At 42.7% G+C, this 22593-nt stretch overlaps 1 long non-coding RNA gene across 1 annotated transcript in view; it reads right to left on the bottom strand.

Moving 5' to 3' along the window:
* LOC128642579 (uncharacterized) overlaps window positions 1-13607 on the bottom strand; it is a 48893-nt gene extending 35286 nt beyond the window's left edge. The window contains exons 1-5 of the long non-coding RNA XR_008399689.1: window positions 13559-13607; window positions 13368-13430; window positions 13213-13275; window positions 13030-13093; window positions 12843-12906 (exon numbers count right to left, since the gene is read on the bottom strand). This is a non-coding gene — a long non-coding RNA (uncharacterized LOC128642579). The remainder of the gene's footprint in view (window positions 1-12842; window positions 12907-13029; window positions 13094-13212; window positions 13276-13367; window positions 13431-13558) is intronic.
* Between the last annotated feature and the right edge of the window lie 8986 nt (window positions 13608-22593).

Consider the following 22593-nt stretch of genomic DNA (forward strand, 5'->3'; position numbering starts at 1 on the left):
AAAGACCTCTATAAACATTCTTGTGCCCCTCTTTACTTGCACTAAATTTCATTCCTTAGAATTGGATCTGTGTCAATACTTAATGCTTCTAATAAACATTTTTAATATACCGTTACACGGTTGATTCATTATTTTGGGTTTACTTGTCTGATTCTAGGCTTATCAGATTAGCTACACAATTATGCTGGTGCTTTACTTAGCAGAAACAATGTAATTGGCTTTCAGTAAATAGAATCTAGCTAACGGTTTCCCAATCACTTCCTATCCTGTTACATAGTGCAAAAAGTCTAAACTTCATTTAAAGGGATGTTCAAGTCTAAATTAAAGGGACAGTCAACACCACAATTTTTGTTGTTTTAAGATTGATAATCCCTTGATTACCAAATCCCCAGTTTTGCATAACCAACATTAATAATTATACACGTTTTACCTCTGTAATTACCTTGTATCTAAGCCTCAGCAGACTGCCTCCTTATTTCAGTTCTTTTGACAGACTTGCATTTTAGCCAATCAGAGCTGTCTCCATGGTAAATTCACATGCATGAGCTCAATGTTATCTATATGAAACATGTGAACTAATGCCCTCCATTGGTGAAAAACTATCAAAATGCATTTAGATTAGAGGCGGCCTTCAAGTTCTAAGAAATTAGCATATGAACCTCCCGCGTTTAGCTTTCAACTAAGAATACCAAGAGAACAAAGCAAAATTGGTGTTAAAAGTAAATTGGGAAGTTGTTTAAAATGACATGCCCTATTTGAAACATGAACTTGACTGTCCCTTTAATAGAACATTCCTTGAGGTGAGGACTTGACTTAATCAAGATCATTCCTGCCTCCAAACAAATGGTCCTATGTTTGTTCCTCCTTATGGTTTGTCATAAAAGTAAATGCCGCACAACATTCTAACAATGCCCTATTGCTCTGACTGTGAGTGGTCCAATCATGTCTATATGGCAGCTGTGATCCAAGTAATGACCAGGCAACCACTAGACCCGTTTCTTTTGATGGTATTTATAGGTACTGGTTTGAGTAAACATTTGCTGGCATCTTTATGAATCAGATAGTGATCTTCTTTACAAAAAGCCTGGATGTGTTTTATTGGTTAGAGGGATGTGATAGTAAAGTAGTTTACCTACCAACCTGTATTATAACTGCTTTTACAGAATTCATATAGGAAGATGAATACATTTTTAATAAAAGTTTGGATAGGAGCAATCTGAATATATTCTAATTGCCATCTAATCAGAGCTCCCTGTATACTGTGGTCAGATATTGCAAATACATAATTACTTTCTGTACTAGATGTTTCTTATGGACACATTTTATCTTCAAATTACTACTCAAAGTATAGAATTCTTAATCAATGTGAAAGTTGAATAAGTTTTTGCAAAATGCAGGAAATTACTTCTGCACTTATGTAATGTTTACTATGAAACTGGTTTAATAAGCTCCCAATTGCTTCATTACTGATGAGAAATGGAATGGAATCACTGGTACAAAGCACAATAATTACTAATTTTGTATGAGGATACTGGATAATGTTAGATTTATGTAATGAATTGCTAAATCGTTAGATACTCTACTCCAGAATTGTTGTTTAAAAAGATAGCTAATCCCTTTCATTACCCATTCCCTAGTTTTGCATAAGTTATATTATACGTTTTACCTCTGATTACCTTGTATCTAAGCCTCTGCAGATTGCTCCCTTCAGTTCTTTGGACAGACTTGCATTTTAGCCAATCAGTATTGATTCATAAATAAGTCCAAAGGAGTGAGCACAATTGTATCTGACACATGAACTAAAGCCCTCTAGCTGTGAAAATGAATACCAAGAGAACAAAGCAAATTTAATGATAAAAAGTAAATGGGAAAGTTGTTTAAAATTGTATGCCCTATCTGAATTATGGAAGTTTAATTTTGACTAGACTCCCTTTAACTGGAGTTAAAGGTGTCATTCTGCAGGGACAAACACTAAATTTGTTTCATGCCCCTCCCTCTAATAATGGGTGCTTTCATTTTGGAACCTAGGATACACTGCAGGTATATGAAGCAGTTAGTGCACATGTGCGAATAGGTCAGCACTGGATCATAGCAAAGCTAGATTTTAACATGGAGGCAATAACATCCGTACTAGGATTATAACGTGTTTAATGATCCTTTACTCCCTTCCTGCCTGTACTTTGTTACAATCGGAACAAAGTTCTGATGTAAACAAATAAGTACAAAAATTTGAATCATGCAAACGTGTGATTTCAATGATGGGATTGCTGGGGGAGGCACGCCCTCCAGCCCACAATCCTATTCGGGAAGCGCCTTTGGTTTTAGAACAGCCAAAAGGCTAGAACGCATTAAGGGTTAAAATTCAACAATAACCTTATTTAGGGCATATTTTCTTCTTAAAGGGACAGTAAACCTTAAAAGTTATATAATTCTGCACATAGTGCAGAATTATATAACATTACATTAGCCAAACGTTTTAAATCATAATATTGCCTTTTTATTTTTTAAAAATATCGCCGTTTTACAGACTCGCTCTCTGGGCTCTGCTGAGCGGGTCTGTTGTTTTTACTGAGCGCATCGGGCCAGCTGTATAGTCGCAGCCCGGCCCGACCGCGCCATTAGACACAATGCAGCTCGCTCCCGCTGTCAGAGCAAGAGCGAGCTGCATTGTGTCTAATGGCGCGGTCGGGCCGGGCTGTGACTATTCAGCTGGCCCGATGCGCTCAGTAAAAACAGACCCGCTCAGCAGAGCCCAGAGAGCAGGTCTGTAAAAGGCGATATTTTTTAAAAATAAAAAGGCAATATTATGATTTAAAACGTTTGGCTAATGTAATGTTATATAATTCTGCACTATGTGCAGAATTATATAACATTTTTTAAGGTTTACTGACCCTTTAAATGGAGAGGCCACAGCTGCAGTCATTACTTTTAAGAAATAAGAACCTGGCCACCAGGAGGAGGCAGACAACCCAGCCAAAGGCTTACATACTCCTTCCACTCCCCCTCATCCCCCAGTCATTCTTTGCCTTTGTCCCAGGAGGTTGGCAGAGAAGTGTCATAATTTTTAATTTTAGTTTTTGTCTCTTATGGAGGGTAGTACTCTTCGGCATGGGACAGGAGTTTTAAGTAGTCCTCTTAGTCTCTCATTGAGGGCTTGGATGAAAGTTAGTCTGGAGATGCAGGGAGTTTTTCTGTGAAACAATCCCGGCTCCTCAAGCAATAGGCGTTGTCGAATTTCGCTTCGCTGCCTTTCTTAAGTCCATGGCGGAGGCGATGCTACTATACATAACACTTAAATGGCCGTGTTCCTGTTCCACGGCGTAGATTCCAGTAAGATCGTTTCATTTTACTTTGCAATGTACTGTAATGAGAATGTTTCCGGAGAGGCTACCACCTTGTGGGTCTAACTTATAACATGGGTCTCAGTGAGTCTTTTAGTATCTTGGAATTGAGGGTTAATATCTCCTCAGGGGGGTTATTGAACGGGGGGGGGGGGGGGGGTTATAATCATGTTTGTGATTCAACCTGCTTATGTGCAATGTTTATTGGGCTCGTGGTTGGAACATTGAGGCCTTTGGAAGTGAAGCAGGCTTTTGGCTGGGCGCACTTGTTTGGACTGTACGGTTCACCTTGTGTATGGGCGTGGCTACGCTCTGTTGTTCAGTTCCATTTCCGCATTCCCGACCGTGTGGCGAAGGAAATTTTCTAGTCCGCAGGGGTCTGGTCATAGGAGGTGGTGAGTGCCCCAGCCATTGTGGGTGACAGGTGCCGTTTTTGTTTTTCACTACTTTAGTCCATATTTAAATATCCTATCCAGTTATGGAGGATTCTGATGCTGAGACTGTTAATTTCAGATTCAGTTACATAGGATTCAGATACTGAGACTATTTTGATTTCAGATTCTGTGTCCGGTGATGAACCCGGAGTGGTCTCGTTGAAGCCTGTCAACCAGTTTTGTTGCATATGCCATTTTAGATCGCCTGGTTCCTTGGGCTCGGGGTATCCAGGGACTGCTGAGCCATCTGCCTCTGGGGGTCCTGTCCTCAGAGGCGAGTTTCCTACCAAATCATACTTCTGCACATGCGAGTAACCCAGTTTGATTCCTCCATGCGGGGTGCTGTGTTCCCCCAGAGGTTTGCAGCATGCTTTCGCTTCCACATAATGGATATTGGTCTGCAGAGTCCAGACGTTTCTTTGAGAATGTGCTCGTGCCCTATTGTCCCGAGCCTTCCGCCTTGCGGAGGGCCTCTACAGTTCACCATGGGGTATCTGTCTGAGTATTGTGCCTTCCGTTAGAGGATTGCGTGCCTTCGCGTATTGCTCAGACATGTTTTTCAGTTATTAAATGATCCTATCGTTACCAGATACAGGGATTTTCAGTCTGCTAATTCGAATGGGGTACCTCATTAGATATGTGGGGATGAAGTAATCTCCTGATTGTCAGTTGTTAGATCTTTCCCAGTTTTGTGTGGTAGGGCTCTGTTTGGATGGTCGTGTGGGTAGGCCTGTGTCTTTTTGGGCGTTAACCTCCGGGTTGCCTTATATTTTATCCGATGGGATGTCTTATTTTTATTTCCTTCGGGAACCTTTTGGGATTGATACTCTATTACTACTTCGGAAGTTGTTGGACATGTTAGTGCTCTGTTAAAACTGTTTTCTGTTTTTTCCCCCTACGAGGGAAAATTTACGCAGCTTGCCGGTCGGGACCCCCCTAGGTGCAGGCTGGTCCTGTCAGGTTCGTTCGGTTTTGCGGCTGTTCAGAAACGTGGCGCTGTTCTGCTCGGCTGGTTCGGTAGAAGCGCCAAGTACTCAGGTTATCATTGTTTTTCATGTTCAACTAAGCATTCAAGAGGACCTGTGGGTCCGTGAGGTGGGAAGGAATGTTCAGTCCTTAAAGCCTTCAGTCATGACTGGGCAGGGGAATTTTTCCGCTGTGTCACTCTGACATCTTATTTCATCAGATCTTAGTTTCCTCCCCCATGTAATGGAGGGTGGGAGAGCTTAATGCCCCTTACCGCTATTGAGCAGTTTGGCCTTTTTTTTAGGCCTCTGGATGTGTCCTTTTGGACTTGATCCAACAGCTTGTACAGGATAGCTGTCTAGCATGCGGAAGCTTTGCAGTTTGAAATCTGTTGCAGCTCTTGACACCTTGCAGGTGTACGCGTAGCTGTTTCTAGTATATCTAGATGCAGCTCTTACTCTTGACGGAGTTAGAGGCCTTTGGGTCTTCCATTGCCTCCAGGTGAGTGGATCTCCTTTTAGGGATCTGTGTTTCTGGGTGATAATTGCTCCCTGCGGGAACTTTTGTTTAGCTCTGGGTTTTCAGGAGCTGGATAGGCTTAGTGCCTTCTCTTTCTTGTGTCCTCTGCTTGTGCAGAGGTGTTAGTGAGACTAGTCCTGCTAGTAGCATTTTTTGGACCTCAAGGTATCCCTTGGTTATCCTGAGGCTCTGAGAAGTATCTTCATACGACATCTAGCCTTGCTTCTTGGAGTGTTGGACTTTAGCTAGGGGTAGTTCCTTCCTTTCGCCTGAACTTTCGAGTTCTTTGCGCTATCTGGATTCTCTGGATATGCATCCATACCTTGTCTGGCTTTTTGGCTGGTTGGGGTGTTTAGTTCTAGGGTAAGGTTTGCCTGAACTATTAGGTGCCCAGACCTGTTTATCTCCCTGAGACTTCCGGTTGCTGATGCTTTGCTTGGCCTTTTTACTGACCCAGTCTTGGGTGTTTTGGAATCTTGGATCAAAGGGCTGGTCGGGGTGTTCCACGGTAGTGGGAACTTGGGCTATGTCCTTGCTCCATCTATTTCACCTGGTCATGGTTGGCCAGGTTTTCTGAGTATTTTTTACTATTTGCCACAGAGTGGCCCATGTCATCTGGTGGTTAGCCGTGTTGCTTGAGTCTCAAGGGCGGTTGGTTCATACCCAACTGCTGGCGCTGAATGTCCAATTTCTGGTGCTCTTTAGGGTTGCATTCCCCTGGTCAGCTTGCCAGTGTTCCCATGGATTCCCTGCTCTGCAGGCGAATGGGTTGGCTGTGCCTCTTCTTGGCAAGCTACTTTTAGGGGGGTCCTTTTCTAGGACATCTGTGTTGGGATTTCATTTCCGATTAGCCGGTGCCTTTGGGCCTTGAGGACAGTTGTTGCCCTTCCGGCATCCCTTTTCTTTAGGGGATATTCTCCTCCCTATGGAGATAGCCCTTGCTTGGGGCTTCTCCTGGATGGGAGGCAGAAAGGTGGGATTGGTTACCCCTGAGATCTTGCTGGCTCCAAGCAGACTTGTTGGGCCTTTATTTTGATAGATCCTTAGGTCTATGGCCTTGTCTGTTTCAAAGTCAGGTTGTACTTGTGCTCTGTGGGGATGGCTGTGCTATCCTTATGCTCATTCTTGTACCTGTTTCCCTGTCTTGGATCCCGGAGGCTGGGTTGGTCCATCTGAGTGTGGGTCTGCAGGTCAGGATGGCCAAGCGTTTTAAGGAACTGCATTTGTGCAGTCTTTTCTGGATGTGTGAGCTTGTTGAGTCTATCCTGTTAGCTTAGTCTGCTAGGGTATAGATTTTCCTTTCAACTTGCTCCATTGATTAGAAGAGGGTTTACTCTTCCTTCGGGTTCTGAGTATACTCTCCTTCTCGGGGGACCTCGATTAAGGTTTTTGTGTCCCCCCTTTTCAGGGACCTGTGTCGTTCCGGCGACTTAGGCTTCCTGGAACGTGCCCTCTGTAGGGGGGTTGCTTTTGCGGTCTGTTTCTTGCTTGACTGCTTCTTCCTCGCAAGTACCCTCTTTGTCGTCCTGTAGTGGACTCTGTGTTCTCAAATTTGGAGTTTTTTATCTGGGTACACACTTTCATGGTTGAATACCTTGATATTCTATGGCCGGACACTGGGAGGACTTTGCCTATACCGTTGCATTCCGTGCTTGCAGGATATTGGGGTGACGTCTTATGTCTGTGCTCGGTCTTATCCTGGGTTTTGCTTGGTATAGGTGTGGCCTCCTTTCCCTGTTTTGTCCCCTTTGGGTCTGTGAGCTGGGCTCACTAGTGGAGGTGTTCCTTTTTGTATTAGGGGACCTTTCAGTTTCCTTGGTTCTCCTTTGCCTTGTCCCCTTAGGGGTTTCGGCGGGTGTCCTTCATTTCTGGAGATGAGCGGTGGGGGACTGTTTGTTGGCTCAGTCGAGTCAGTTTGTGGTCTCTGGTTTGGCTTCTGACTTCCTCTTAAAATTTTCTCAGCTTCGGATGATTTATTGGGTAGAGGTTCAGGCCTGGTGCACTCAGTATGGGCCACCTATTCTACCCTCCCATCTTGGCATTCAGTGCCCTCTATAGCTTGGGTATTTTCCCAAAAGTAATGAATGCAGCTGTGTACTCTTAACATTTAAGGAAAAAACATAAATTATGCTTACCTGATAATTTCCTTTTCTTATGGAAAGAGTCCACAGCTCCCCACCCGTAATATGTGGGGGCATCCTTATATCTTCTGGCACCTTTCACTCTATCTTCTACTGTTCCTCAGCAGAATGACTGACTGAGGTATGAGGGGAGTGGGAGGAGAATTTAAGCCTTTGGCTGGGTTGTCTTTGCCTCCACCTGGTGGCCAGGTTCTTATTTCCCAAAAGTAATGAATGCAGCTGTGGATTCTTAACATCAGAAGAAAGGAAATTATCAGGTAAGCATAATTTGTTTTTGTTACATCACATTTGAGTAAATTGCACTTGCTCTTAGTATAAAAGAACCGGAAACTGAACTTAGTGCTGAGGATTAGATTGTGAGAGTCTGAGCTACCGCACCGGTGACTTAATCAGATGCCACACAGGTGATGTAATCAGATGTTACTTGTTTAAAGGGACAAATCTAAATGATTTAGATCATTGTTATATTGCAGTTTTTGCATATAACTGTTTAATAGCTGCAAAGGGGTTTAACACAATAGAGGTAGAACAGCAATGCACTTCCACAGACCTTAATGAACACATCTGGTGAGTTAATGACATGAGGAATTTGTGCAACCCATCACCAGCTAGCTCCCAGTAGTGCACCGCTGCTCCTGAGCCTACCTTGGTATGCTTTTCAACAATGCAAGTAAATTTGATACAAGTGTTTTGAAATTGCATGTATTTGCACATGAAAATTAAATTGAGTTTCTTTTTTTTAAGTGTTCTGAGCCCCAGTGCTCCTGACGCACTGGTCTGTTAGTGTGAGTGAAATTAAATATGCAGGAATACACACACAGGAAACAGTCTTTTAAATGGTTTTAATAAAGCAAGAGAAAAAAAAAAACTAAGGGTAAAACAAGAGCAAAGGTCAGGTAACGTGAGATCAATCCAGTAACTATGTACCAAGGGCACAGGATACCAGATGCAGTAGCAACATGATTCAGGTAAGATGCCACTGGTGTGTACAGTAAGCACAGGAGACTCAGCATATGGGGTACTGTTGGTGAGATTGTCACAGGATACCAGGTGAGTGCAGCTGCTACAGTGGGATACAGGTAAGCTGCCTCTGGTACAGCAGGCACAGGATATGGGGTACTGTTGGTGAGACTGACACAGGATACCAGGTGAGTGCTGCAGTGGGATACAGGTAAGCTGCCTCTGGTACAGTAGGATACAGGAGACTCAGCAGGTACAGATTATGGGAACTGTTTGTGAGACTGACACAGGATACCAGGAGAGTGCAGCAGCTACAGTGGGATACAGGTAAGCTGCCTCTGGTACAGCAGGAGACTCAGCAGGCACAGGATATGGGGTATTGTTGGTGAGACTGTCACAGGATACCAGGTGAGTGCAGCAGCTACAGTGGGATACAGGTAAGCTGTCTCTGGTACAGCAGGAGATCCAGCAGGCACAGGATATGGGGTACTGTTGGTGAGACTGTGAAAGGATACCAGGTGAGTGCAGCAGCTACAGTGGGATACAGGTAAGCTGCCTCTGGTACAGTAGGATACAGGAGACTCAGCAGGCACAGGATATATGGGGGGGGGGGGTACTGTTGGTGAGACTGTCACAGGATACCAGGAGGGTGCAGCAGCTACAGTGGGATACAGGTAAGCTGCCTCTGGTACAGCAGGATATGGGGTACTGTTGGTGAGACTGTCACAGGATACCAGGTGAGTGCTGCAGCTACAGTGGGATACAGGTAAGCTGCCTCTGGTACTGTAGGATACAGGAGACTCAGCAGGCACAGGATATTGGGTACTGTTGGTGAGACTGTCACAGGATACCAGGTGAGTGCAGCAGCTACAGTGGGTTATGGGTAAGCTGGCTCTAGTACAGCAGGCACAGGTTATGGGGTACTGTTGGTGAGACTGTCACAGGATACCAGGAGAGTTCAGCAGCTACAGTGGGATACAGGTAAGCTGCCTCTGGTACAACAGGATATGGGGTACTGTTGGTGAGACTGTCACAGAATACCAGGTGAGTGCTGCAGCTACAGTGGGTTATGGGTAAGCTGGCTCTAGTACAGCAGGCACAGGTTATGGGGTACTGTTGGTGAGACTGTCACAGGATACCAGGAGAGTTCAGCAGCTACAGTGGGATACAGGTAAGCTGCCTCTGGTACAACAGGATATGGGGTACTGTTGGTGAGACTGTCACAGGATACCAGGTGAGTGCTGCAGCTACAGTGGGATACAGGTAAGCTGCTTCTGGTACAGTAGGATACAGGAGAGTCAGCAGGCACAGGATACCAGGTGAGTGCAGCAGCTACAGTGGGTTATGGGTAAGCTGGCTCTAGTACAGCAGGCACAGGATATGGGGTACTGTTGGTGAGACTGTCACAGGATACCAGGAGAGTTCAGCAGCTACAGTGGGATACAGGTAAGCTGCCTCTGGTACAACAGGATATGGGGTACTGTTGGTGAGACTGTCACAGGATACCAGGTGAGTGATGCAGCTACAGTGGGATACAGGTAAGCTGCTTCTGGTACAGTAGGATACAGGAGACTCAGCAGGCACAGGATATTGGCTACTGTTGGTGAGTCTAACACAGGATACCAGGTGAGTGCGGCAGCTACAGTGGGATACGGGTAAGCTGTATCTGGTACAGGAGACACAGGATATGGGTTACTGTTTGTGAGACTGTCACAGGATACCAGGTGAGTGCAGCAGGTACAGGTAAGCTGCCTCTGGTACAGCAGGATGTCACAGGATGCAGATAAGTGAGAAAAGGAACAAGAGGCCACTAGGTAAGGGCCTAAATAACTCAGCACATAGTGATGGGCTGAGTGGGTTTATATAGGAACTCCCACACCTGTGGTGACATAGGTGGGAGTTCCTTTAATTAGGTATTGCCCCTTTAAACCAGCGCAGCGTATGGCTATGTGCCTCTAGGGAGAGCAACAGCCACTGCAGAAGGTAGACCTCTGTGTAACACGTAGAGAAACTTTGAGTTAAGAGTCCATCACAAGATTAGGTATGTTTCAGACAAGTGCCCCTAAGGAGTGGAACTGAAGAACCCTGGGTTTAGAGCAGGGATGCCAAGGGGCAACACTTCCATGCCAGATGTTTGTTTTCTGTTCCGTGGTGCTGAGGGCCACACAGACATTGGTAAATAAAAGGAAAAAAAATTGTACCATTCTTAGAAAATGTATGTAGTACTGAGATTTACAGATAGCAGCTTGTTATGTAAACTAAAATAGAGATTTATAATCTAATTTTAGCTTGAATCATTTTCTCTAGCTTAAGAATCATGTAATGTGTCCTAATTCCACCATTAGTGACTGTCCATAGCACCGCTTGCAGAGCATCCAGAACCTTTAAGATTCTTGGAACTTTAGCCAACCTAAAAAGGTATAGCCACAAAGTGGAAATGTTTGTCTAGGAAGGTAAACCTTAGAAAACAAAACTGATCTTTGTGAAAAGAGATGGTCCTCTATAGTGGTAATTAATTGACCCTTACTAAGGGTAAGATGGTCTAAATCGCCTCCATCTTGGGTACCAAGAGAAATTTTGGTTAAAACTTTGAGATCTAAGATGGGCCTTAAAGTTCCCTCATTCAAAAATATTAAACAGATTTGAATAAAACCTTTGGATTCTTTACACCTCTGGAATGGGAATGATCATTCACAAACTTTTCAGGTCTTGTTAGCATTGGAAAAAGGCTAGTGAATTTGATTGAAGTTTGTGTACATGTGACAGGAGTATCCTTTCAATAAATCCCTATTCTGTTTTCCTGAGATACAATGTTGAGTACCCAAGGATCCTGGACAGATTGCAAAAAAGGCTCAATCTGACCCCTACCAGAACTAGGTTTGGGTTGGGGTCACACCTTCATGCAGATATTGATAGAGTTGGTTGCTTGGATTTGTTCAAAGTATTGTCTAGCTTCCAATGAGACCAAGATTTGAGCCACAAAGCTCTTGTGAGAACTGCCAAAACCACAGTCTTTGCTTGAATGCAAATGGTCACAAATAAAGATGTCTTTTAAAGAGAAATCTCTGATAAGGTGTCACACCACAAAGTGATAGCACCCGTTACAACGGTCACACGGATTGCTGGCCTGAATAAAAAAAAATTACTTGTTGAAAAGCTCTTCTATGTAAAACTTCTAGCTTTCATGGGGTCATAAAATACAAACAAAAATAAAATTATTCTTTAAGGGGACAGTAAGACCTTTTAGCAAGAATATAAATAGCTCCATTCACCTTGGGAACAGATTCCCAAAGTTACAGATTTGCGTGAGGAATTGGAAACATCTTGAAATTAGTGGAAGACACAAGTTTACTTCATTCTTTGGAGATTGCCTCAGATTTCAGAAAAACCTCTGTTTTAGGAAGTTTAAATAACAAATACAGTTGTTTAACCAATATTTCCTTCCATAGGAACAGGTTCTAGAACTCTCAGAGAAAGTAAAACTTCTTGCAGCAAAGTGTGCGGATAATCAATCTTAAAGATGTGCTCTAAGATTCCAGGTCCAACAAAAGATCCTAACTGTCTGACAGCATCCCTCACCTTTAAAAGTATCTGATTCTTCCACATCAGAATACGTAAGCAATTTTACCCAAGTGCTGCGTCTGTGAGAGATAACAGATGAACTGAAACCAGCTGGCGTATCACCTTAAGGAAGCAAACTCTTACATTTGCTCTGGGCAGGGATAGATGCTAAAACTGTGCAAATATTCTTTAAAATCAGGAGAGACATCTAGGTGACCTCCCCAATACTATAATGACCTTTTAGTCAGCACACCTCTAACACAAAGTTTTCCAAGGTGAAAAAAACGACTTGCACACAAAGAATGTAAAGAGACAGTACCCAGGAGTGACGGTTCCACAAACCTGTCAGAGAAAAAAAAAACCTGTGTGTATTGTCCCCAGGCTATATGTACAATTAACATTATTAACCTACCTGTTAAAACTCACTTACCCAGCTGCAGTAAACCTGCCCCCAGCACAATAGACCATCCTGGTTAATAGAGAACTAACTCAGGATATGCAGCAGCAGTACAGAGAGGCCAACAGAAGGAAGCTGAAGGATAAATCCCAGCAACACCTGAGGCTGGCTAGTGAACAACTCCCAAGGGAGAATTACACTCACTGCCAGTTTATTCCTATACACCCCTCTGTCTTATTCCTGGCTCTCTGAGGGGGGGTCTCACATAGCTCTTAGAATCCCTGTCAATGTTCTCACTGTAGAGCACTTTTAATTTTAACATTCTCCTGTGGAGGCAAATAAATAAATCTGAAATTTACAGGGAGGTGGGAGGGGTTAAAGGCTTCTGGTTTTTTTTTTTAGCATTTTTGCCTTCTCCAAGTGAAATGGAGTATAATCCCTCATGTGATGACTTGTGGACTCTCACCACCTTATGAAACAAAAAGGATTTAACCCAAAACATGTGGTAAATAAAATAGCTTACCTCTTCCTCCATTCCAAGGGTTTGAGGAACAGTTCTATTTAAAACGTCTCGGGAAGCTCAAGACCTGTTAAAAAATATTTAAAAAACAAACAGTTTACAAAAATATAAAACATTTTTAATTGCTTTTATCAAGAAACACAAATTTAAAAATGTTAGCCATAATGAAATGGTTAAGAAAATAACATACCTCTTCCTCCATTTCAAGGGTTTGAAGAACAGTTCTATTTAAAGCTTATTGGGAAGCTTGAGACCTGATTAAAAAATGATTATAAAAAAAATAAAACACAGTTGGGTTTCAAAATTTTAAACATAACTACGTGCTTTTACTAAAAACAGTTTAGCCAAAGAGATGGGAAATAAAATAGCTTACCTCTTTCTCCATTCCGAGGATTTGAAAACAGTTCTATTTAAAAATTCTTGGGAAGCTTGAGACCTGTTAAAAAATAAAACACACAGAAATGCTTTTATCAAAAAACACCAATATAAAAAGATTTAACCAAAGAGATGGTGAATCTAATAGTTTACCTCTTCCTCCATTCTGAGGATTTTTTAACAGTTCTATTTAAAACGTCTTGGGAAGCTTGAGACCTGTTTAAAAAATATAAAAAAAAATAACAGTTTGTTTACAAAACTATAACACATCTCAATGCTTTTATAAAAACACACAAATTTAGAAACAGTTTAACCAAAAATCTATGGTAAATAAAATAGCTTACCTCTTCCTCTATTCCAAGGGTTTGAAGAACAGTTCTATTTAAAACTTCTTGGGAAGCTTGACACCTGTTTAAAATATATATATATAAAAAAAGAAAACACACAGTTGGTTTACAAAACTATAATACATATCTAAATGCTTTTACAAAAAAAAAAACATAATTTATGCTTACCTGATAAATTCCTTTCTTCTGTTGTGTGATCAGTCCACGGGTCATCATTACTTCTGGGATATAACTCCTCCCCAACAGGAAATGCAAGAGGATTCACCCAGCAGAGCTGCATATAGCCCCTCCCCTCTACGTCACTCCCAGTCATTCGACCAAGATCAACGAGAAAGGAGAAACCAAGGGTGAAGTGGTGACTGGAGTATAATTTAAAAGATATTTACCTGCCTTAAAAAAAACAGGGCGGGCCGTGGACTGATCACACAACAGAAGAAAGGAATTTATCAGGTAAGCATAAATTATGTTTTCTTCTGTTATGTGTGATCAGTCCACGGGTCATCATTACTTCTGGGATACCAATACCAAAGCAACAGTACACGGATGACGGGAGGGATAGGCAGGCTCATTATACAGAAGGAACCACTGCCTGAAGAACCTTTCTCCCAAAAATAGCCTCCGAAGAAGCAAAAGTGTCAAATTTGTAAAATTTGGAAAAAGTATGAAGCGAAGACCAAGTTGCAGCCTTGCAAATCTGTTCAACAGAGGCCTCATTCTTAAAGGCCCAAGTGGAAGCCACAGCTCTAGTAGAATGAGCTGTAATTCTTTCAGGAGGCTGCTGTCCAGCAGTCTCATAGGCTAAACGAATTATGCTACGAAGCCAGAAGGAGAGAGAGGTAGCCGAAGCCTTATGACCTCTCCTCTGACCAGAATACACGACAAACAGGGAAGACGTTTGTCGAAAATCCTTAGTTGCCTGCAAGTAGAACTTGAGGGCACGAACTACATCCAGATTGTGTAGAAGACGTTCCTTCTTTGAAGAAGGATTCGGGCACAGGGAAGGCACCACGATCTCTTGATTGATGTTCCTGTTAGTGACTACCTTAGGTAAGAACCCAGGTTTTGTACGCAGAACTACCTTATCTGAATGAAAAATCAAATAAGGAGAATCACAATGTAAAGCTGATAACTCAGAGACTCTCCGAGCCGAAGAAATAGCCATTAAAAATAACACTTTCCAAGATAACAACTTTATATCAATGGAATGAAGGGGTTCAAACGGAACTCCTTGTAGAACGTTAAGAACAAGGTTTAAACTCCATGGCGGAGCAACAGTTTTAAACACAGGCTTGATCCTAGCTAAAGCCTGACAAAAGGCCTGGACGTCTGGATTTTCTGACAGACGCCTGTGTAACAAGATGGACAGAGCTGAGATCTGTCCCTTTAATGAGCTAGCCGATAAACCCTTTTCTAAACCTTCTTGTAGAAAGGACAATATCCTAGGAATCCTAACCTTACTCCAGGAGTAACCTTTGGATTCGCACCAGTATAGGTATTTATGCCATATCTTATGGTAAATCCTTCTGGTAACAGGCTTCCTAGCCTGTATCAGGGTATCAATAACCGACTCAGAAAAACCACGTTTTGATAAAATCAAGCGTTCAATTTCCAAGCAGTCAGCTTCAGAGAAGTTAGATTTTGATGTTTGAATGGACCCTGTATCAGAAGGTCCTGTCTTAGAGGTAGAGACCAAGGCGGACAGGATGACATGTCCACTAGATCTGCATACCAAGTCCTGCGTGGCCATGCAGGCGCTATTAGAATCACTGATGCTCTCTCCTGTTTGATTTTGGCAATCAATCGAGGAAGCAGCGGGAAGGGTGGAAACACATAAGCCATCCCGAAGTTCCAAGGTGCTGTCAAAGCATCTATCAGAACCGCTCCCGGATCCCTGGATCTGGACCCGTAGCGAGGAAGTTTGGCGTTCTGGCGAGACGCCATGAGATCTATCTCTGGTTTGCCCCAACGTCGAAGTATTTGGGCAAAGACCTCCGGATGAAGTTCCCACTCCCCCGGATGAAAAGTCTGGCGACTCAAGAAATCCGCCTCCCAGTTCTCCACTCCCGGGATGTGGATTGCTGACAGGTGGCAAGAGTGAGACTCTGCCCAGCGAATTATCTTTGATACTTCCATCATTGCTAGGGAGCTTCTTGTCCCTCCTTGATGGTTGATGTAAGCTACAGTCGTGATGTTGTCCGACTGAAACCTGATGAACCCCCGAGTTTTTAACTGGGGCCAAGCCAGAAGGGCATTGAGAACTGCTCTCAATTCCAAAATGTTTATTGGCAGGAGACTTTCCTCCTGATTCCATTGTCCCTGAGCCTTCAGAGAATTCCAGACAGCGCCCCAACCTAGTAGGCTTGCGTCTGTTGTTACAATTGTCCAGTCCGGCCTGCTGAATGGCATCCCCCTGGACAGATGTGGCCGAGAAAGCCACCATAGAAGAGAGTTTCTGGTCTCTTGATCCAGATTCAGAGTAGGGGACAAGTCTGAGTAATCCCCATTCCACTGACTCAGCATGCACAATTGCAGCGGTCTGAGATGTAGACGTGCAAAGGGTACTATGTCCATTGCTGCTACCATTAAGCCGATCACCTCCATGCATTGAGCTACTGACGGGAGTTGAATGGAATGAAGGACACGGCATGCATTTAGAAGCTTTGTTAATCTGTCTTCTGTCAGATAAATCTTCATTTCTACAGAATCTATAAGAGTCCCCAAGAATGGAACTCTTGTGAGAGGAAAGAGAGAACTCTTCTTTTCGTTCACTTTCCATCCATGCGACCTTAGAAATGCCAGAACTAACTCTGTATGAGACTTGGCAGTTTGAAAGCTTGAAGCTTGTATCAGAATGTCGTCTAGGTACGGAGCTACCGAAATTCCTCGCGGTCTTAGTACCGCCAGAAGGGCACCCAGAACCTTTGTGAAGATTCTTGGAGCCGTAGCCAATCCGAATGGAAGAGCTACAAACTGGTAATGCCTGTCTAAGAAGGCAAACCTTAGATACCGGTAATGATCTTTGTGAATCGGTATGTGAAGGTAAGCATCCTTTAAATCCACTGTGGTCATGTACTGACCCTTTTGGATCATGGGTAAGATTGTCCGAATAGTTTCCATTTTGAACGATGGAACTCTTAGGAATTTGTTTAGGATCTTTAAATCCAAGATTGGCCTGAAAGTTCCCTCTTTTTTGGGAACCACAAACAGGTTTGAGTAAAACCCTTGTCCTTGTTCCGACCGCGGAACCGGATGGATCACTCCCATTAATAACAGATCTTGTACACAGCGTAGAAACGCTTCTTTCTTTATCTGGTTTGTTGACAACCTTGACAGATGAAATCTCCCTCTTGGGGGAGAGAATTTGAAGTCTAGAAGGTATCCCTGAGATATGATCTCTAGCGCCCAGGGATCCTGAACATCTCTTGCCCAAGCCTGGGCGAAGAGAGAGAGTCTGCCCCCCACTAGATCCGGTCCCGGATCGGGGGCCCTCGGTTCATGCTGTCTTTGGGGCAGTAGCAGGTTTCCTGGCCTGCTTGCCCTTGTTCCAGGACTGGTTAGGTTTCCAGCCTTGTCTGTAACGAGCAACAGCTCCTTCCTGTTTTGGTGCAGTGGAAGTTGGTGCTGCTCCTGCTTTGAAATTCCGAAAGGGACGAAAATTAGACTGTCTAGCCTTAGCTTTGGCTTTGTCTTGAGGCAGGGCGTGGCCCTTACCTCCTGTAATGTCAGCGATAATTTCTTTCAAACCGGGCCCAAACAAAGTTTGCCCCTTGAAAGGTATATTAAGTAATTTGGACTTAGAAGTTACATCAGCTGACCAGGATTTTAGCCACAGCGCCCTACGTGCCTGAATGGCGAATCCTGAGTTCTTAGCCGTAAGTTTGGTTAAATGTACTACGGCCTCCGAAATGAATGAATTAGCTAGTTTAAGGACTCTAAGCCTGTCCGTAATGTCGTCCAGCGTAGCTGAACTAAGGTTCTCTTCCAGAGACTCAATCCAAAATGCTGCCGCAGCCGTAATCGGCGCGATGCATGCAAGGGGTTGCAATATAAAACCTTGTTGAACAAACATTTTCTTAAGGTAACCCTCTAATTTTTTATCCATTGGATCTGAAAAAGCACAGCTATCCTCCACCGGGATAGTGGTACGCTTAGCTAAAGTAGAAACTGCTCCCTCCACCTTAGGGACCGTTTGCCATAAGTCCCGTGTGGTGGCGTCTATTGGAAACATCTTTCTAAATATTGGAGGGGGTGAGAACGGCACACCGGGTCTATCCCACTCCTTAGTAACAATTTCAGTTAGTCTCTTAGGTATAGGAAAAACGTCAGTACTCGCCGGTACCGCAAAGTATTTATCCAACCTACACAATTTCTCTGGTATTACAACAGTGTTACAATCATTAAGAGCCGCTAAAACCTCCCCTAGTAAAACACGGAGGTTCTCCAATTTAAATTTAAAATTTGAAATATCTGAATCCAATCTGTTTGGATCAGAACCGTCACCCACAGAATGAAGCTCTCCGTCCTCATGCTCTGCAAGCTGTGACGCAGTATCAGACATGGCCCTAGTATTATCAGCGCACTCTGTTCTCACCCCAGAGTGATCACGCTTGCCCCTTAGTTCTGGTAATTTAGCCAAAACTTCAGTCATAACAGTAGCCATATCTTGTAATGTTATCTGTAATGGCCGCCCAGATGTACTAGGCGTCACAATATCACGCACCTCCCGGGCGGGAGATGCAGGTACTGACACGTGAGGCGAGTTAGTCGGCATAACTCTCCCCTCGCTGTTTGGTGAAATTTGTTCAATTTGTACAGATTGGCTTTTATTTAAAGTAGCATCAATACAGTTAGTACATAAATTTCTATTGGGCTCCACCTTGGCATTGGAACAAATGACACAGGTATCTTCCTCTGAATCAGACATGTTTAACACACTAGCAATAAACTTGCAACTTGGTTACAATCTTATTTAACAAAAACGTACTGTGCCTCAAAGAAGCACTAAACGATTAAATGACAGTTGAAATAATGAACTGAAAAACAGTTATAGCATCAATCCTTAAAAACAACACAACTTTTAGCAAAGGTTTGTTCCCATTAGTAAAGTAACAATAATTAATTTGAAACATAAAAATTACAGAGCAACGTTTTTAATCACAGTCAATATATAAGTCTCACAGCTCTGCTGAGAGAATCTACCTCCCTCCAAAGAAGTTTGAAGACCCCTGAGTTCTGTTAGAGATGAACCGGATCATGCAGGAAATACAAGAGTAACTGACTGGAAATTTTTGATGCGTAGCAAAGAGCGCCAAAAACGGCCCCTCCCCCTCACACACAGCAGTGAGAGAGAAACGAAACTGTCACAATTAAAACAAGCAACTGCCAAGTGGAAAAATAATGCCCAAACATTTATTCACTCAGTACCTCAGAAAATGCAAACGATTCTACATTCCAGCAAAAACGTTTAACATAATAAATACCTATTAAAAGGTTTAATGTACTTTTAACAGAGTAATTCCAGTGAAATACCATCCCCAGAATACTGAAGTGTAGAGTATACATACATGTCATTATAACGGTATGGCAGGATTTTCTCATCAATTCCATTCAGAAAATAAAAACTGCTACATACCTTAATGCAGATTCATCTGCCCGCTGTCCCCTGATCTGAAGCCTTTACCTCCCTCAGATGGCCGAGAAACAGCAATATGATCTTAACGACTCCGGTTAAAATCATAGTAAAAACTCTGGTAGATTCTTCTTCAAACTCTGCCAGAGAGGCAATAACACGCTCCGGTGCTATTGTAAAATAACAAACTTTTGATTGAAGTTATAAAAACTAAGTATAATCACCATAGTCCTCTCACACATCCTATCTAGTCGTTGGGTGCAAGAGAATGACTGGGAGTGACGTAGAGGGGAGGGGCTATATGCAGCTCTGCTGGGTGAATCCTCTTGCATTTCCTGTTGGGGAGGAGTTATATCCCAGAAGTAATGATGACCCGTGGACTGATCACACATAACAGAAGAAAACACACATTTATGGACAGTTTAACCAAAAAGAGGTAGGAAATAAAAAAAACAATTTATGTAAGAACTTACCTGATAAATTAATGTCTTTCATATTGGCAAGAGTCCATGAGCTAGTGACGTATGGGATATACAATCCTACCAGGAGGGGCAAAGTTTCCCAAACCTCAAAATGCCTATAAATACACCCCTCACCACACCCACAATTCAGTTTAACGAATAGCCAAGTAGTGAGGTGATAAAGAAAGGAGAAAAAAGCATCAACAAAGGAATTTGGAAAAAAATGTGCTTTATACAAAAGAAATCATAACCACCATAGAAAGAGGCCTCATGGACTCTTGCCAATATAAAAGAAATGAATTTATCAGGTAAGTTCTTACATAAATTATGTTTTCTTTCATGTAATTGGCAAGAGTCCATGAGCTAGTGATGTATGGGATAGCAATACCCAAGAGTCACTAGAGAGGGAGGGATAAAATAAAAACAGCCATTTTTCGTTGAAAAAATTAATCCACAACCCAAAATATAAGTTTATTCTCATAAATGAAAAGAAAAACTTAAAAATATAAGCAGAAGAATCAAACAAAGAGCTGCCTGAAGAACTTTTCTACCAAAAACTGCTTCCGAAGAAGCAAATTCATCAAAACGGTAGAATTTAGTAAATGTATGCAAAGAAGACCAAGTTGCTGCTTTGCAAATCTGATTAACTGAAGCTTCATTCTTAAAAGTCCACGAAGTGGAGCTTGATCTAGTAGAATGCGCTGTGATTCTCTGAGGCGGGGCTTGACCCGACTCCAAATAAGCTTGATGAATCAAAAGCTTTAACGACGAAGCCAAGGAAAGCAGTAGAAGCCTTCTGACCTTTCCTAGAACCAGAAAAGATAACAAATAGACTAGAAGTCTTCCTGAAATCTTTAGTAGCTTCAACATAATATTTCAAAGCTCTTACCACATCCAAAGGATCTCTCAAAAGAATTCTTAGGATTAGGACACAAGGAAGGGACAACAATTTCTCTATTAATGTTGTTAGAATTCACAACCTTAGGTAAGAATTTAAATGAAGTCCGCAAAATGGCCTTATCCTGATGAAAAATCAGAAAAGAAGATTCACAAGAAAGAGCAGATAATTCAGAAACTCTTCTAGCAGAAGAGATGGCCAAAAGGAACAACACTTTCCAAGAAAGTAGTTTAATGTCCAAAGAATGCATAGGCTCAAAGGAGGAGCATGTAAAGCCTTCAAAATCAAATTAAGACTCCAAGGAGGAGAGATTGATTTAATGACAGGCTTGATACTTGATTTACAAGCCTGTAACATAGTATTAATCACTGAGTCAGAGAAACCTCTATGACTAAGCACTAGGTGTTCAATTTCCATACCTTCATATTTAATGATTTGAGATCCTGATGGAAAAACGGACCTTCAGACAGAAGGTCCGGCCTTAATGGAAGTGGCCAAAGTTGGCAACTGGACATCTGAACAAGATCCGCATACCAAAACCTGTGGGGCCATGCTGGAGCCACCAGCAACACAAACTATTGCCCCATGATGATTTTGGAGATCACTCTTGGAAGAAGAACTAGAGGCGGGAAAATATAAGCAGGTTGATAACACCAAGGAAGTGTCAACGCATCCACTGCTTCCGCCTAAGGATCCCTAGAACTGGACAGGTACCTGGGGAGTTTCTTGTTTAGATGAGAAGCCATCAGATCTATTTCTGGAAGACCCCACATCTGAACAACCTGAAAAAACACATCTGGATGGAGGGACCACTCCCCCGGATATAAAGTCTGACGGCTGAGATAATCCGCCTCCCAATTGTCTATACCTGGGATATGAACCGCAGAAATTAGACAGGAGCTGGATTCCGCCCAAGCAAGTATCCGAGATACTTCTTTCATAGCTTAGGGACTGAGAGTCCCACCCTGATGATTGACATATGCCACAGTTGTGATATTGTCTGTCTGAAAACAAATGAACGGTTCTCTCTTCACCATAGGCCAAATCTGAAGAGCCCTGAAAATCGCACAGAGTTCCAAAATATTGATTGGTAATCTTGCCTCTTGAGATTTCCAAACTCCTTGTGCTGTCAGAGATCCCCAAAACAGCTCCCCAACCTGAAAGACTCGCATCTGTTGTAATCACAGTAAAGGTTGGACGAACAAAAGAGGCCCCTTGAACTATACGATGGTGATCTAACCACCAATTCAGAGATAGTCGAACATTGGGATTTAAGGATATCAATTGTGATATATTTGTATAATCCCTGCACCACTGGTTCAGCATACAAAGCTGGAGAGGTCTCATATGAAAATGAGCAAAGGGGATTGCGTCCGATGCTGCAGTCATGAGACCTAAAACTTCCATGCACATAGCTACTGAAGGGAATAACAGACTGAAGGTTCCGACAAGCTGCAACCAATTTCAAATGTCTTTTGTCTGTTAGAGACAGTCATGGACCCTGAATCTAACTGGAAACTTAAAAAAGTGACCCTTGTCTGAGGAATCAAGGAATTGTTTGGTAAATTGATCCTCCAACCATGTCTTTGAAGAAACACCACTAGCTGATTTGTGTGAGATTCTGCAGAACGTAAAGACTGAGCTAGTACCAAGATATCGTCCAAATAAGGAAACACTGCAATACCCCACTCTCTGATTACAGAAAGTAGGGCACCAAGAACTTTTGAAAAGATTCTTGGAGCTGTCGCTAGGCCAAAAGGAAGAGCGACAAATTGGTAATGCTTTTCTAGAAAAGAGAATCTCAGAAACTGATAATGATCTGGATGAATCGGAATATGAACATATGCATCCTGCAAGTCTATTGTGGACATATAATGTCCTTGCTGAACAAAAGGCAGAATAGTCCTTATAGTCACCATTTTGAAATGGTACTCTTACATAACTATTCAAAATTTTCAGATCCAGAACTGGTCTGAATTAATTTTCTTTCTTTGGGACAATGAATAGATTTGAATAAAACTCCAGACCCTGTTCCTGAAACGGA

This window comes from Bombina bombina, chromosome 12 (assembly GCF_027579735.1).
Source record: "Bombina bombina isolate aBomBom1 chromosome 12, aBomBom1.pri, whole genome shotgun sequence".
Classification (NCBI taxonomy): Eukaryota; Metazoa; Chordata; class Amphibia; order Anura; family Bombinatoridae; genus Bombina; species Bombina bombina.